The 17,426-nt window shown below is 40.8% G+C and overlaps 2 protein-coding genes and 1 pseudogene across 2 annotated transcripts in view; 1 reads left to right on the forward strand and 2 right to left on the reverse strand.

Annotated features, from left to right (window-relative positions):
• The window catches only part of GMPS (guanine monophosphate synthase), a 792,617-nt gene that overhangs the window by 470,971 nt on the left and 304,220 nt on the right, over positions 1-17,426 (forward strand). The gene's annotated exons all lie outside the window — the stretch shown is intronic.
• The window catches only part of PLCH1 (phospholipase C eta 1), a 254,167-nt gene that overhangs the window by 142,396 nt on the left and 94,345 nt on the right, over positions 1-17,426 (reverse strand). The gene's annotated exons all lie outside the window — the stretch shown is intronic.
• On the reverse strand, positions 3,106-6,979 carry LOC126947523 (ferritin heavy chain-like; annotated as a pseudogene).

Here is a 17,426-nt window from a genome sequence, read left to right on the forward strand (position 1 = left end):
TTTTTGTCTCAGTGTGATCCCATGCCAGTCTGCAAACTGTTTGTGATGAGTACAAAATGAGGTAAGTATGCTTATCTCACATAAGTATAGATATATTGAAAAAAATTAGATACTTTTATAACAATTCGATAGTCTAATTTTATATCTGTTAAATCTAATAAAACTTTAGAGCTTTTTTTTTTATGTCTTGGTTTTTTACTGTTAGTAATTGATTTTTATTTTAGTCCACAAAATTATCAGTTTGTAATGAACTGGAGATTGGAACAACAACAAAAGAGTCATTCACTAGAGATAGATCGTGCTATCCAACTTGTCTAATTTTTGTGTAAATTGTATACTTTTAGAACAGCTTAAAGCTCAGCAGTTTTCCCCCCCAAACTGATTGGACCATAAGACTTTGAGAGCTAAAGATACAGTCTGAACATTGTAAACTATACCTGGATGCAGAAATTATATTTAAAAATAAAACTGACTAGGATAAATTAATGAGCCCTCAGTCAGAGGTCCGTTTCCCTGTGGACTACTCAGTTCCAGAAGAGGCTAAACCCTTAACTTTGGCCAGCCCCTGGGCACAACATCAAGTAAAAAGGAATTAGAAAGTTCTGTATTACTTTGGCCAGGCTGGCATTATTAGAAAAACATGGTAGGTCCTGTCCTAATAAAAGATGAGAAAAGTCCTAAGGATGAGCAAAATAAAATGCCATGCAGACAAGGATCCATATCTGTAGATAAGGAATTGATTCAAAGTTCATATTTTTGTTCCTCAAAGTGGGAAAATATTACCTACATTCAATTAGCACTTTTGCCCTTTTGCTATGGAAAATGTGTTTTGTGATTAGTCCCTTTCATTTTTATTTCCTCAGACAACAAATTAATTCTTATACTTCTCTATAGAGGACAGGACAAACTTGTAGTTAATATTGAAGATTAGGAAATGACCTTAGCCACAATTATCATACATCAATAACACATTTCCAAAACCCAAGAAAGAACCTCTCACCTACTTTAGTATGTTTACTCAGTGGATTTAAAGTAACCTTTCAAATCACCAACTGCAAAGACAACATTCCACCTCAAAATGTATTCAAATTGGACTCTTGAATTGTACTTTTATGGAATTAACCTACCATCTTCTTATGAAAAAGTCACCTGACATCCCTGGGTGCACTAGCCAGTACACAAAGGAAGCAAGGGGTTCAACAGTTAGGAGGACAGTTTGCACACGATCTGCACATGTTTATCATCAAATCAAAGCTTGATGAAGATTGATGATGGCATTTGTTGATGGGTTATGCTTTCTTCCCCTTATTTATTTCACAATGGTTATCATGGCAAAGCTCTCCAAATGATGTTTTTGAGTGTTCAATTTTAAGAATGCAAGTTCAAGTATGCTTTCTTCCTCACTACAAAAGAATATGATTTCAAATATTCAACAAATTGGTTTACCTAATGGTCTCTTTGTAGGGGTCTCCCACTATCCTGCTACCCACTATCACCCCAATAAATACTCTAGTGATATAACCCCTTCAACAGTTACCATCATTGAACTTTATAAACATAACACCATATACCTTCAACCATGTACATGTTCCCAACCAGTTTCCACAAAGAGCTAAATTTAAGCCTGCTATAAGAGAGAATCGAAATTTGGTGTGCTTTCTTTTAGACTCTGCTACATAGACTTTAAACATGCAGAAGAGCTGACTTTGCCAACAAAGCTCATCCTTCTTTTTTCCGAAGCAGCCAGCTGTGACTTCATTTTGGATTTAGGCTATGATTTTTCTGATTTTTCTCTTTGCATGTGAATGTTTATTTGTGAAGTCTTGAACTTCATGCTACTTCCAACTCTAGAAATGATTTGGGCAAGCTGCCATGTTTATTATCTTAAAGCCTCCAGCTTCCCAGATAATACAAACTCTCTCTCGTTATTTAATGAATGTCAAACTCATAATGTCATGCAACGTTGCTGTGGGAAGATTTCTATTTTTCCAACGTGTCTATTCTCCTAGTTACTCCTAACTAGAATGAGTAAACCTGAATAAATCAGAGACGTCTTTACAGGCAAATGATTAAAGGGTGTGACTGCCTGCCATAATATTGGAACAAGATCCGGGGGAAAATATTAATGAATAAAGGATTATAACCCTGGACAAGCAAGCTAATGCAGCTTAAATACATAACAGTTTCCCCAAAAACTAAATTGGATTTTATACTACATATAATTATATTCCATGCATCTCTGTATTATAGCACCTTAAACAATGTAGATAACTAGTAAATATTGGTTAAACAAATGAGTGAATGAAAAAAATCTACAAGATATACCACCTTGTTGGAAAGATAGGTTCTTGGCTGCCTTAAGTTTCCCATAAATAAACCAGGGGCCAGGGGTGGTGCTCACACCTGTAATGCCAGCACTTTGGGAGGCCAATGCAGGAAGATCACTTGAGTCCAGGAGTTCAAGACCAGCCTGGGCAAAATGGTGAAACCTCGTCTCCACAAAAAATAAAAAATACTTAGCGTGGAGTGGTGGTGCAAGTTTATGGTCCCACCTACAGAGGAGGCTTAGGCAGGAGGATCACTTGGGCCCAGGAGGTTAAGGCTGCGGTGAGCCACGATCATGTCACTGCATTCCAACCTGGGCTACAGAGCAAAACCCTGTCTCAAAAAATAAATAAATAAACAATGTATATGGCAATCACAGTCCTTGGTACCAAAGACCAAACTCCAAGCCTATCTGAAGACATCTGATGTTACAGTCATTGGAAAATGAAAGGGGAAGGAGGGGGCTAAGGGGAGCAACAAAAGGTTGACTGTGTTTTCTTCTGGCAGTGTGCTTTCACAGCCAGTACTATGCCTGTGGCCATCTCCCAGGCTCAGGAGATCACCTGGGGAGCCTATCTTACTCTAGCCCGTCAGATTCACTTTCCCAGGAACTGGAAGTAGAACTTTGATATGGTTTGCATTTGTGTCCCTGACTAAATCTCAGGTCAAACTGTAATCCCTAGTGTTGGAGGAGGGGCCTGGTGGGAAGTGGCTGAGTCACGGGGGTGGATACCCCCACTGCTGTTCTCAGGATAGTGAGTGAGTTCTCATGAGATGTGGTTGTTTAAAAATGTGTGGTACCTCCCGCTTCTCTTTTTTTTTTTTTGGGGGGGGGTACCAAATTTCTTTATTTGAAGGAAGGGTACAAATCAAAGAACTTAAGTGGATGTTTTGGTACAACTTATAGAAAAGGTAAAGGAAACCCCAACACATGCATGCACTACCTTGGTGACCAGGGAAGTCAACCCATGGCTATGGGGAAATTAGCCTGAGGCTTAGCTTTCATTATCACTGTCTCCCAGGGTGTGCTTGTCAAAGAGATACTCTGCCAAGCCAGATTCGGGTGCTCCCATCTTGCACAAGTTGGTCACATGGTCACCCAATTCTTTGATGGCTTTCACCTGCTCATTCAGGTAATGCGTCTCAATGAAATCACACAGATGGGGGTCATTTTTGTCAGTGGCCAGTTTGTGCAGTTCCAGTAGTGACGGATTCACATTTCTTTCCAAATGTAACGCACACTCCATCGCATTCAGCCCGCTCTCCCAGTCGTCATAGTCTGGTTTCTTGATATCCTGAAGGAAGATTCGGCCACCTCCTTGGTTCGGCAGCTTCATCAGTTTCTCAGCATGTTCCCTTTCCTCATGAGATTGGTGAAGAAAGTATTTGGCAAAGTTCTTCAAAGCCACATCATCACGGTCAAAGTAGTAAGACATGGACAGGTAAAGGTAGGAAGCGTAGCGCTCCAGGTTGATCTGGCGGTTGCTGGCGGCCTCTGAGTCCTGGTGGTAGTTCTGGCGCACCTGCGAGGTGGACGCGGTGGTCATGGCGGAGGCTAAGGACAGGCGGCGGCGGCGGCGGTGGCCGCGCGGTGCTGGAGCGGCGGGCTGCGGGGACCTTGGGGCGGTCCGAGGGCGCGGTGAAAAGGTGAGGGAGGGCTGGCTATGGGCGGCCGGCCGAGATGGGGGACGGGGGACGAGCGCCGGGTTCCGTCCCAGCACTGTTGAAGCAGGAAACCCCGACGACTCTCAGCGAAGAACGTCTGGCCCCGCTTCTCTTTCTTCCGCCTGCTGCAGCCATGTAAGACATGTCTCCTTCTTTGCCTTCTGTCGTGATTGTAAGTTTTCTGAGGCCTCCTCTGCCATACTTCCTGTACAGCCTGCAGAACTGTGAGTCTATACATTACCCAGTCTCAGGTACTCCTTTATAGCAATGTGAGAACGGACTTACACAAACGTCTATCTCTGCTGATCACTTCCGGGAAAGACAGCTAAACCAGGGAGCTACAGGGTGGCCATTTCCAAGCATGCCAAAGCAGAGAAAGTCTACAGAGAAAGAGAATGAGGCAGATGGCAGGGAGAGCTGCGGGGATCAGAGCTGGACAGGAAGGCCTGCCTGTGCTCCCAGCTCACATCTTGTGAAGCGTGGTCATCCTTGAGTTGCTTGAGATGACTCAGTATCCAAGATGTCTGGGTGATAAAATGGCAGGGTGGAAGAAAAACTAAAATGGGAGTGAGTGAATGTAATAATAGTATAGACTTCCTTTGAGGGCTCTGTGAGCCACTGAAGGGTTTTAAGCAGAGTGACCCATGTTGGGATACACACCTTTACAATCAGCCCCGACTGGCTGAAAGTAGAGAATGGGTTAGAATGGAGGAAGATTGCAATTAGGAGGCTTTTGTGGTCGTTTAACAGCCTATGGTCCCAGGGAAGTATCTGTTGCTCACATGTAATGCTGCCTACTAGCACAATTTAAACGCACGGGCTATTTCTCTTCAAAAGGGCATATATTATGTAACATCTCTAACCATTACATGAAAACTCATTCTTTGTCACCCAGCAACAACGAATTATTAGATTATTGGCCCAAAACCTCCATGATTATATAATGTACATTAGGACTAGAAGTTAAGTCACCAGAGAGTTTCCAATATTTAATAGTGCCATATTTCACAACTGCCCAGGGAGAATATCAGTCTACTACTCTGTTAGCATGGTATCCAACATTGCTTCCTTAATGTTGTAGATCCTTTCCTAAGCCTGTCAAAGCAAATTTCAACAAACGAATTCATAACATAACATTTGTGGTAGCAGATATTTTGCTAATTTCACAAAATTCTTCTAAATCCTTTAAGGTTTGGGACTCGCTACACTTCTGATTATAACTGAATATTAAGCTAGCTAAAGAGAGGTAAAGTGCAAATTAGGTACTGAAATGGTGACTGTCATGGTTCTGCAATAAGAAAGAATTTAGCTTTCTACAATTACTTGAGCCCTATAGCTTCCATGTCACCTGGAATACATATTTAAAACTGACTTTCAACGAAAAAAGAAAAAGCACAAAAACAAACTCCTTTTAAGATTGCTTCACTGGCCCTAGTATTTACCATTTTTTTTAACTAAAAATCTTGAGAATTCAAGTTTTCCTATAACTTGTCTTTATAGATTTTTGTCTTAGACTTAAGTGGGCATAAGTGTTATACTACCTCATATTTCTCTCTGTATGATAAGCCCAAATATTCCTTAACTGTGTTTGATCTACTATGTGGTCAAAATATGGGGGATAGGAGAGAGGTCCTCATCAAAACTCAAGATTAGCAAAAGCTGAGGAATTTTATCAACACCAGACCTGTCATACAAGAAATATTACAAGGAGTTCTTCAATCTGCAAGAAAAGGATGTTAACAAGCAAGAAGAAATCATCTGAAAATTAGTAGAACTTGAATGTTCCTAACACAAAGAAATGACTTATGTTTAAGGTGACGAATATCCAAGTACCCTAATTTGATCATTACACATTGCATGCCTGTCTCAAAATATCACATAAATACGTACAACTGTTATGTACCTAAACAAATTTTTAAAAATAATTTTTTTTAACTTTTTTTAACTTTTTAAAATCTCAAGTTTAGGGCACCTGGATTCTGTCAGTTGAAAACTTATACTAAAGCCTCAAAAAAAACCCAAAGGTTTTTCTGGCAGCGAAGTTATTAAACAGGGTCAGAAAGTAATCCTGTTTAATCAGTCAAAAACCTAAATAAGACCACTGATGCTAAGATTCACCAGCTGCAGAAGGTTGGCATACTAAAAAATGGATCAAGAGTAATTTTTCCCAGTTGTAAGAATAGTGAAGGCATTAATACAATAATAAAAAAAGAATAGCTAAATCTGCCTAGCATTTAGTAGATACTCACAATGTAGTATTCACAGTGCCTTGCATGCTTGGAGTCATTTAATAATCAAAACAACCCTATGAGGTATGTGCTATTATGATCCCTATATTATAACAGAAGCTACCAAGGCATAAATAAGCTAAGTAACTTCCCCAAGGTCACACAACCTATAAGTGGTAGAGTAAGATTTCAGCATTCACATTCTGAACTACTTCCCAAGGCCCAGATGTTACTTTAAATTAAAAATCACTACATTATTTAGCACAATGAAAGTAGAAAGCAAAACCCAACTCAGGATAAATTGCAGGCTCTCCTGCACTGTCTCTGCCATCACCTTCATTGAAAGAAGTTTAAGGGGCTCCACTTGTGATTGTTAATTTTATGGGTCAACTTGACTGGGCCACAGGATGCCAAGATACCTAATTAAACATTATTTGTGGGTGTGTCTGTGAGGGTAGTTCCAAAAGAGGTTAGCATTTGAATTGGTAGATAGAGTAAAGCAGATTGCGCTCTCCAATGTGTATGGGCATCATCCAATCTGTGGAGGGCCCAAATAGAACAAAAAGGCAGAGGAAGGTTGAACTGGCCCTTTCTGCCTCAATGCTTGAGCTGAAACATCGGCATTCTCCCACCCTTGGACTGGGATTTACACCATTGATGTGCCTGGTTTTCAGGCCTTCAGGCTTGGACTGGAATTTACCACCAGCTTTCCTGGGGCTCCAGCTTGCAGAGAGCAGAGGATGGGACTTTTCAGCCTGCACAATTGTGTGAGCCAATTCTTTAAATCTCTCTCTCTCTCTCTGTCTCTCTCTCTCTCGCTCTCTCTCTCTCTATATATATATATAAAATATATGTATACATAAAGTCGTCCCACAGTATCCATGGATGATTGTTTCCAGGACTTCCTGAGGATAATCTTTGGGGATTCTCAAGGCCCTGATATAAAATGATATAGTATTTACATATAACCTATGTACCAGCCTCCCATATATATATATATATATATATATATATATTTTTTTTTTTTTTTACATATGCACAACGTGCAGGTTTGTTACATATGTATACTTGTGCCATGTTGGTGTGCTGCACCCATCAACTCATCAGCACCTATCAACTCATCATTTACATCAGGTATAACTCCCAATGCCATCCCTCCCATATATTTTGAATTATCTCAAGGTCACTTATAAAACCTAATGTAAATAGTTGTTGTACTGTATTGTTTAGGGAATAATAACAAGAAAAAACTCTGTATATGTATAATACATAGGCAATTGTTTAAAGTATTTTCAATCCACAGTTGGTTGAATCCATGGATGTGGAACCCATGGACACAGAGGATTGGCTATATATAAATCTCATTTTTATCTCGTATGTATATATACAGATTATACACACACACACATAGGCAGACATACAGTCATACATCACTTAACAACAAGGATATATCCTGAGGAATGTGGTGTTATGTGATTTCATCCTTGTATGAACATCATAGAGTGTATGTACACAAACCTAGATGGTATAGCCTGCTCCATACCTAGGCTATATGTATAGCTTACTGCTCCTTGGCTACAAACCAGTACAGCATGTTACTGAACTAAATACTATAGACAACTGTAACACAATGGCATTTGTATACCTAGACATACAAAAGGTACATTAAAATGCAGTAAAAAAGATAAAAAATGGTACACTTGTATGGGGCACATGCATGAGTGCTGCTTGCAGGACTGGAAGTTTCTCTGGGTGAGTCAGTGAGTGAGTGATGAGTGAATGTGAAGGCTTGGAACATTACTGTACACTATGATGGACTTCATAAACATTGTATATTTAGGCTACACTAAACATTTTTTTTTTTTGAGACGGAGTCTCACTCGCCTAGGCTGGAGTGCAATGGCGCCATCTTGGCTCACTGCAACCTCCGCCTCCAGGGTTCAAGCAATTCTCCTGCCTCAGCCTCCTGAGTAGCTGGGATTACAGGCATGCACAACCATCCCCGGCTAATTTCTGTATTTTTAGTAGAGACAGGGTTTCACCATGTTGGTCAGGCTGGTCTCGAACTCTTGACCTTGTGATCCGCCTGCCTCAGCCTCCCAAAGCGCTGGGATGACAGGCGTGAGTGACCACGCCTGGTTACGCTAAACTTATTTGAAAATATTTTTCTTTCTTCACTAAATTAACTTTAGCTTAATGTAACTTTTTACTTCATAAACTTAAAAATTTTTAACTCTTATAATAACACAGTTTAAAACACACATTGTACAGCTGCTCAAAAATATTTTATATTTTTGCTCTAAGATAGTTTTATATCTTTGTCCTATAAGCTTGTTTCCATTAAAAATTTTTTAAAACATTTTTGTTAAAAACTAAGACACAAACACACATATTAGCCTAGGCCTACACAGTGCCAGGATCATCAATATCACTGTTTTCCACCTCCACATCTTGTCCCGCTGGAAGGTCTTCAGGGGCAGTAACATGCATGGAGCTGTCATCTCCTGTGATAACAATGCCTTCTTCTGAATACCTCCTGAAGGATCTGCCTGAGGCTGTTTTACAGTTACCAGTTGGTTTGTTTTTTAATAAATAGAGGGAGTATACTCTAAAATAACAATAAGAAGTAGAGTAAATATTAGACCATTGGAATTTTTCAGCTCTATTAAAATCTTACGGGACCACTGTCATATATGCAGTCCATCACTGACTGAAACACTGTTATGTAGAGTATGACTGCGTGTGTATATATGTGTAAGAAATGTATTGTAAAGAAATGACTGTATATCTCCAGTCGATTCTGTTTCTCTGGAGGACCCTGAATAATACACCATTCTTGTATTAGTCTCTAAACTCTCTCCTGGGAGCCAATTTAAAAAGAGACAAATGTACAAATAAATGGCATCCTCAAGACTTTCTATGTCAAATGACATTCAACAGAAAGTCAAATGACACAGAGGTCAAGTGCATTTCCCAATTAAGGATCACAAGAACCCACAGGAGTCAGGACAGACTATCAATGCCTTAGGAGGCAGAGCAACAGCAGCACCCAGCAATCTCCTGGGTGAGATACAAACAAGCCTCCTCCAGGAATACTTATATATTTAACGCTACCATACATACCAATGACAATTACATGGCAGACAACTGGCCAAAATGTTAATAAAGCAATCAGTCAATTATGATACGCTTTTTGAGTTTTCCCTAATATTGCTGGCTTCCTTTGTCAACTATCTATATTCACGTGGAAACAGATACCAAAAGTTTAAGAAAAATGCCTGAGAATCTCTATCTACTAACATCAGTTTTTATACAATTTGTATTGTGGAGATTCAGGGAACCTCCATTAATCAAAGTTTAACTATCTAACATTACTTTAGCTCACAAAAGTTCATTTTATGGGATTATGGTTTGAGAATCACTGATCTAACGCTCTCTTTATTCTTCCGAAAAAAAAAATGGGTCTCATGAAATTCTAGAAATCATCTCATCCAGGGAAATATCCGTTCTAGTTTTATCTTATTGTGTGTTTTCCTAGAAATAATGGGCATGCCATCATAAGGAATGAAACAATGGCATTCACAGCAACCTGGATAAAATTGGAGACTGTTATTCTAAGTGAAGTAACTCAGGAATGGAAAAACAAAACATCGTTTCTTCTCACTCATAAGTGGGAGCTAAGCTATGAGGACGCAAAGGCATAAGAATGACACGATGGACTCTGGGGACTCAGGGGAAAGGGTGGGAGGAGGATGAGGGATAAAAGACTACACACTGGTACAGTGTACAATGCTTGGGTGATGGGTGCACCAAAATCTCAGAAATCACCACCAAAGAACTGATTCATGTAACCGAACAACATCTGTTCCCCCAAAAACCTATTGAAATAAAAAATAACTTTTAAAAAAATTATTTATTTATTTATTTATTTTTTGAGACAGTCTCACTCTGTCATCCCAGAGTGCAGTGGCATGATCTCAGCTCACTGCAACCTCCACCCCCTGGGTTCAAGCAATTCTCCTGCCTCAGCCTCCCTGGTAGCTGGGATTACAGGCATGCACTACCACACCTGGGTAATTTTTGTATTTTTAGTAGACAGGAGGTTTCGTCATGTTGGCCAGGCTGGTCTCGAACTCTTGACCTCAAGAGATCCTCCCGCCTCGGCCTCCCAAAGTGCTGGGATTACAGGCGTAAGCCACCGTGCTCAACCAAAAAAGAAATTTTTTTAAATGAAAAATAAAATTAATTAATTAAAAAAAAAAATTGGCTGGGCATAGTGGCTCACGCCTGTAATCCCAGCACTTCGTGAGGTTGAGGCAGGCGGATCATGGGGTCAGGAGATTGAGACCATCCTGGCTAACACAGTGAAACCCCATCTCTACTAAAAATACAAAAACAAAATTAGCCAGGCGTGGTGGCGGGCACCTGTAGTCCCAGCTACTGGGGAGGGAGAATGGTGTGAACCCGGGAGGTGAAGAATGGCATGAACCTGAGAGGTGGAGCTTGCAGTGAGCCGAGATCACGCCACTGCACTCCAGCCTGAGCAATAGAGTGAGACTCTACCTCAAAAAAATAAAAAATATAAATAAATAAATAAATCACACACTTTAAATGAGAAATAACTGTATTTTCTGAAACAAAATAGAGAAGAGTGAAAAAAAATTTTTAAATAAAAATATAAATAATGAGCATGCAATCAGAAACTGACATTTGCAGGTGTTGTGTGTTATTGATAAGAAAGGTAGGCTTAGTAGTCCACAATCGATCTACGTGAGAAGCAAAAGAACATGAGGTTTTATTTTTACCTGGGAAAGACACTGCTCCTTACACCTAGAAAACATGGAGCATGTATGTCCAGCTTAAAAACACTTCCCACATTCTTCTCATGAGTCGTGTGAGTCAACTTTGGTTAATGTGAAATAAGTACAAGTTCATAAGTGGGTTTCTGTGAAAGCTATTTCAAAAGGGGGCTGATTCAGTTAAAAGGTAAGAGGTTCCACCTAAAAATAAATAAAATAAAAATAAAAGTACTAATTCCAAAAAGCATACAATTAAAGAAACAATTTTTTGAAGGAGAAGGATAAGAATTTCCAAGAAAGGAAATTCAAATCTTGATTTTATGCTGAGTCATGTTTATACTTACTATCTCTGAATATCAACAAGTGAAAAATATTAACTTTCTGATATTCTCCTCTTCTTTTGGTAAGAACAGGCTCCTTTTTAAAAAATCAAATCTGAGCCATTGTGGCGGCAGGGACATTCAGTCAGTAGAACTCCTATAAATGTTTCTGTCTGAATAAAGATTGGCATCAAGGGGTTACAGCAAAATTTCTTTTTCACTTATTCTTGGTGAGATATAGTTACTTCACTTACATGGTACTTCCTAATTTTCAAAGCCCCTTCTCATACATGATCTCAACTCACACAATCCTACGAGACAGAATAGAGAGGGAATATTGAGATATTTCCCCTAAAGCCCAAAATCCTGATGTCCAATTGCCCCTAGATATCTCCAGCCTAATATCCCAGTACCCCCAAGACACTCTGAACTCAGTATGTCTAAAACCAAATTCTCCATGACCCTCACCTTTTTTGTTTTTTAAAGAAATGGAGTTTCACTATGTTGCCCAAGCTCGAGCACTATTGCCATTCACAGGCACAGTCATAGCACACTGCAGTCTCAAACTCCCAGTCTCAATCAATCCTCCTGCCTTAGCCTCCTAAGTAGCTGGGAATACAGGCGTGCACCACTGATCCTGGCATAGCCTCACCTTTTTATGGGTACCTGGGATTTGTTTTATTCCTTGTATAAGACACATAGTCACAGAAATCACTAGTCATGAAGGAAGGAGTTATTTGTTGTTGCTTTTTGGTTTTTGTTTGCGACAGAGTCTTGCGCTGTTGCCTAGGCTAGAATGCAGTGGCACGATCACAGCTTACTGCAGCCTCGACCTCCAAGGCTCAAGCAATTGATTCTTCCACCTCAGCCTCCCAAGTAGCTAGGACTACAGGCACATGCCACCATGCCCAGCTGTTTTTTCTTTTTTTTTTTTTTCAGTAATGACCAGGTCTCACTATGTTGCCCAGGTGGGTCTTGAACTCCAGTTCTCCTGCCTCAGCCTCCCAAAGTGCTGGGAGAAGTTTTTTAAACTCACATTTCCCTAGAAACAGGAGGTATGGCAAGACAATATGAAGAGCAGGTGGCCTCACAGAGAACCACCATGGCCAGTCAGCAGGTAAAGGGAATGGGATAAGGGCAAAATGCAGGCAAATGTTTTCATTGTTTGTTCCAAAGCAAGGAAGGAGTGAGGCACGTTAAGCAGACTTGGGATTGACTAGTTTGAATAATTTTGGCAGGATCTGGGGGGAAAGGTGCTATACTTAGATGTCTGGTATCTGGCCCTGGATGATTAGGCAGATGGGTGGTGGCCCAGGTTTGAAAGACTGATACAGGACACGGTGAGGGTATGGGCTGTGAATTGGTGGGTTTGCATGTGAAAGGTGTGTTTCTGGAGAGCTGTTTACAATCTCTAGAAATTAGCTAACCCTGGGAGGGGCAGCTCCTCCAGGGTCAACAAGGCCCCAGATGTGAACGCATTAGGATACAAAAAAATAAAAAGAAATGGTTATACACCCACCTACCTATGAAACTCTCTTTGCTTCAGGCTCATGCCTGGATGACATCAACCACCCACTGGCCCAAGCCTCCCCTTCTCCTTCCTGAACATCGCCCCCTCTGTCCTCGCTGTTCAGTCCTTCAGCACTCACCTTAGCTGTCACTATAACCTCTGAAATGACATCCTGAATAGTGACCAGCTAGTGTCACAGTTCTGCCTCACCCCACCCTTTCTCAGCACTGCCAACCATAATGTGCAACTCCAGCCTCCTCATCCCACACTCAAATCCTTCGTAGACTCTTGTTTTATCTTTTAAAGTATGTGAAATTACACATTCAACTCCATAATGAGAGTTCCCCAAAGTCCTTCAGTAAAACTGGCTTTCAAGGAATAACCTTCTTTTTATCCTGACACTTCTCCAAATGACCTACAGGGTAAAGTCACCACCATTTGGAAAACACAGGCCTAAAGCAAAGAACCGAAACTCCTTTGCCTGGTCTATGAAGCCCTCCCTGGCACACTCCCTCCCTAACTAGTCATCTTATTTCCCACACAACCTGTCTCCTGCCCCGAGCTCACACTCTCTATGCTCTGAAAAGATAAACCCATAAACATATGCTCCTGACACTCTGACTCTATTTTACTGGTCTGGGTTTGGATAAAATAGCTAAATAAAGCAGTGTTAAGCACAGGGAACATTACAATACATACCTGTGGTTGTTTTAAAATATATCCACAAATTCTTGGACACTCCTTTCACTGGGAGATGAAGTTCAATTCCCCACCCCTTGGACACAGCTAGCCTTAGTGACTCCTATCTAACAAATAAAATGCATCACCAGAACAAATACTGATAGAGAACCTAGACTTGTTGCAGCTGCACAAAATTAACCACCACCTTCCTTTTTGATTTCCAACTCTTCTCAGAGAGTGAAACAATTTTGTATCAATGCTGTATCATGCAGGGCCAGCCTACTTGCTTTTCCTGTTCAGTAAGCTGAGGATACAAAGCACAGCTAATAAAAAATGCACGTATTCTTAACCTGAGAGTCAATAAGGAAAGTGAATGTGGTCTTCTACCATAAAAACAAGCATTTGTCCTCTTAACGTTTTAAAGAACTCCCTACACACACTTTAATATTCCCAGGATGAAAGATGCTTGACTGCCTCATTCAATAGTAATTTAATAAGAATGTTTCTGGGGACAGCACTATCAAGCAGAAGCCACATTTCCTCAACCTGTGTCTCCTAAACTTGCAGAATCTGTTAGATCAAAAGACACAATGAACAGGAAATTGCATTTTCTTTGCAGAACAACAGAGCAGGCAAGTTAGATCAGAGAGAAAAAAGATACACAAAGAGCATTAGGAAAAAAAGAGAGTCTGAAGGCCCCTGGCAAAGCAATGCCCAGATGACTTTTGATATGAAAAAGGTTTTAACTGATGACTGGAAAACACTTAATTCTGTGTTTCACCCTCACTCTAAAACTTAACAAGACTTTTTCAAAAGTCTTTAAAAATAATAAAATTAAATTTTTTAGACTTCTGAGATAATAAAAAGAAATGATTGTACAATGGTAAGACAAAATAAACATCATTCCTTTAATTCACTCAAGTAGCTGTAAGCATCGATAGAATATCTACACAGCACTGCCTAAGAATTTCTGATCCTAAAGCATAGCTAGATTCTTAAATCCTGTGCATTTTACCTGCTTTCTTCCCTTTCCCTGGTATTTACTGCCCCTACTATATGTAGTAGAGGAATTCTGGTAGAGGTCTGGGAAGAAGCAATTTGTGTTTTAACCTGCTGTATTTACCCAAAGGCAATAAAACTGAATTTGTACAAGTTTTCCAATTGAAAACTCAGAAGACTTGAAGATTTAACTCTTGGATCTAAAGGGGAGAAAAGCATAATGTAATTGTAATATAGTTATCTTAAAATCCCCCAGCTCTAGGGGTAGCCAGACTGTGCCCCTAAGGTCAGAGTTCAGGAATTTAAATTCTTCTCAGTCCCCAGGGAACAATAGCAGTAGTATGGGAGATTTCCTGATGTCCAGCTTCAATTCTCTTACATTCATCAAATCAGGTTGAAGACAAAGAAACAAAAACAGGCAGAAGAACCATCACTACAAGATGTTAGGGCCTCGGGAAGGAAAAGAAATCCTAAAAGGGCAGCTTTAGGGACAGCTGGGACCATTTATAGCCTCAGTATGTTTACGAGCTTCTGGCCTTGACGTCCTCCCTGGTAAAAAGACTCTTCCTCTTTACAAAGGCCTACTCCCCTGGTGAACATGCAACTTCCAGCCGGGAGAAGGGCCTGGTCACATTCAAATCTCCCTAAGTGCCACAGTTACTCATATGTTCTGTCTTTCAGCAAATAAATGGTGAGTATCTACTGTGTATGAGAAGTATTTCTAGGTGCTAAGAATACAATAATGAGTGTGACAGACAGAATGCCTGTCTTCATTAAGCGGGGGTGATGGACACAAAACATCAAATTAGACAACAAAGCATTTCATAATATTTGCCCTAAGTACCATGGAAAGGCACAGCAGGATATAAAGAGAAAGCAAATGACAGAGGACCTGGCACAGGCTTGGCTGTCAGAGAAGGCTTCTCAGTGGAGGTGACTGATAATCTGAGCTCTGAGGCTGAGCAACCATCAGCCAGGGAAAAGCAGGGGCAGAGCCGGCCACAAGGCAGGACCAGCACTGCCAGAGTACTTTGTCAATGCCCAGGGAGGGGAGGCAGGGCCAATGACATAGGCCTCTTAGGCCATGCTAGGGATCTTGGTTTCCATCCTGAGAGCAACAAAAATCCACTGAAGGCTTTTAAGCAAGGAGGTAACCTGATGAGGCTGGCCTTTTGTAAAGGTTAGCCTGGCTGTGGCTTGGGGGACAGTCTGGAGGGCAAGAGGGAGGCTCAGAGGGCAATTCGAGAAACCCAGGCACACAAGGAGTGACTGAGACCAGGGCAATACTGAGATATGTAGGCTCATAATTTGGGCCCTGCTCAACCAGTAACCATTAAATATCTCCTCAACATTGATTTAGACATACCTGAAGCTGCTAGAGGAAAGTAAGGCAAGGAAGCCCTTGGGCATCAACTCCAGCCTCTCCTCCACTGCCCTATATAATTCTGTTTTGGCCCTAAAATAATAACCTGATCAAGAAAACAAACCATGCTACTCAGCAGACCTTGTTCCCCTTAGAAGGAGGTCTAGGGACCATCTGACAGGCATGTACCCTTCAGGCAAGGTGTGCACACCCCAACTAGCACCATGTAAAACCTATGCTACAGCTCAGAGCAGCCCTGCCATTGCAAGGGAGGGGTCTCACTTCTACCTCTTATATTTCTAGTCATTTCAGTTCCTCCCATATTACACAGCACCCTGGGCCAGGCAGCTGACTCATCTTTAATCTGACTCTGATTTGGACTGTGATCATGGTAGTGGGAATTGGGGAAAAAAAGAACCATTCAAAGCCCATTAAGAAGCAGAATTAACAAGGCTAGGGGAGTCAGTGCTACAGGCACAGGGAGGCATGAGGGAGGAGAGCATCACACTTCTGCAACTTCCTGTGGTCTTCCACAAACAGCGTCCCCACCCCCCAAATAAAACACTCATGAAACTAATAAAAATGTGTACAGCTTTATAGCTTATACTATTTTACTCTCATTATATCATGTGACTGTCACAGCAGTCCTGTGAGATGTGACAGGTATAATCCTTGTTTCAGAAGTAAAATTTCCAAAAATTTCCAAAAATGACACAATTAGTACACATAGGAAAGTACCCAAACCAAGAACTTCTGAATCCAAATCCCTGCCCTTGCTACTAAAATACATTATCTGTATATGATACAATAATCTAATAGTGTCATAAACAAGCACCAGCAACTCGTATTACCCCTGAGAACATGCCAGGAGAGATCATTACTGGTGGACTAGTGGGAATAGCTATGGCCAGGGGACCAGAGGCCTCTCAAAGAAAATGTTACTTGGGAGTCTAGAATTAGCCTCAAGTCACTGAACTGGAATAAGCCTTAAGTCACCTTTAAACCACAGAGAAAATGACAAAACACACCATGAATGAAGTAGGAAATTAAGAGAAAGTAGGTGAAGACATTCATAACATATATGACACACATTATCCCTACCTCATATTCAATGAGCTATTAGGAATCAAGAAAAAAATCAGTATTAAAATGATTACAGGATATAGACTATGTGTAGAAGGAGAAATTACCAATAAACATGAAAAGATGCTCAACAATGCTAGTGTTTAAAGAAATGCAGATTTATGGGAGGCCGAGGCAGGTGGATCACCTGAGGTCAAGAGTTCGAGACCAGCCTGGCCAACATGGCAAAACTCCGTCTCTACTAAAAATATAAAAATTAGCCATGCATGGTGACAGGTGCCTGTAGTCCCAGCTACTAGGGAGGGTCAGGCAGGAGAATCACTTGAACCCAGAAGGTGGAGGTTGCAGTGAGTCGAGATCACACCACTGTATTCCAGCCTGGGTAACAGAGTGAGCCTCAGTCTAAAAAAAAAAAAAAAAAAAAAAAAAAAAATGCAGATTGAAACAATGATA

The sequence above is a fragment of the Macaca thibetana genome, chromosome 2, assembly GCF_024542745.1.
Source record: "Macaca thibetana thibetana isolate TM-01 chromosome 2, ASM2454274v1, whole genome shotgun sequence".
NCBI lineage: Eukaryota > Metazoa > Chordata > Mammalia > Primates > Cercopithecidae > Macaca > Macaca thibetana.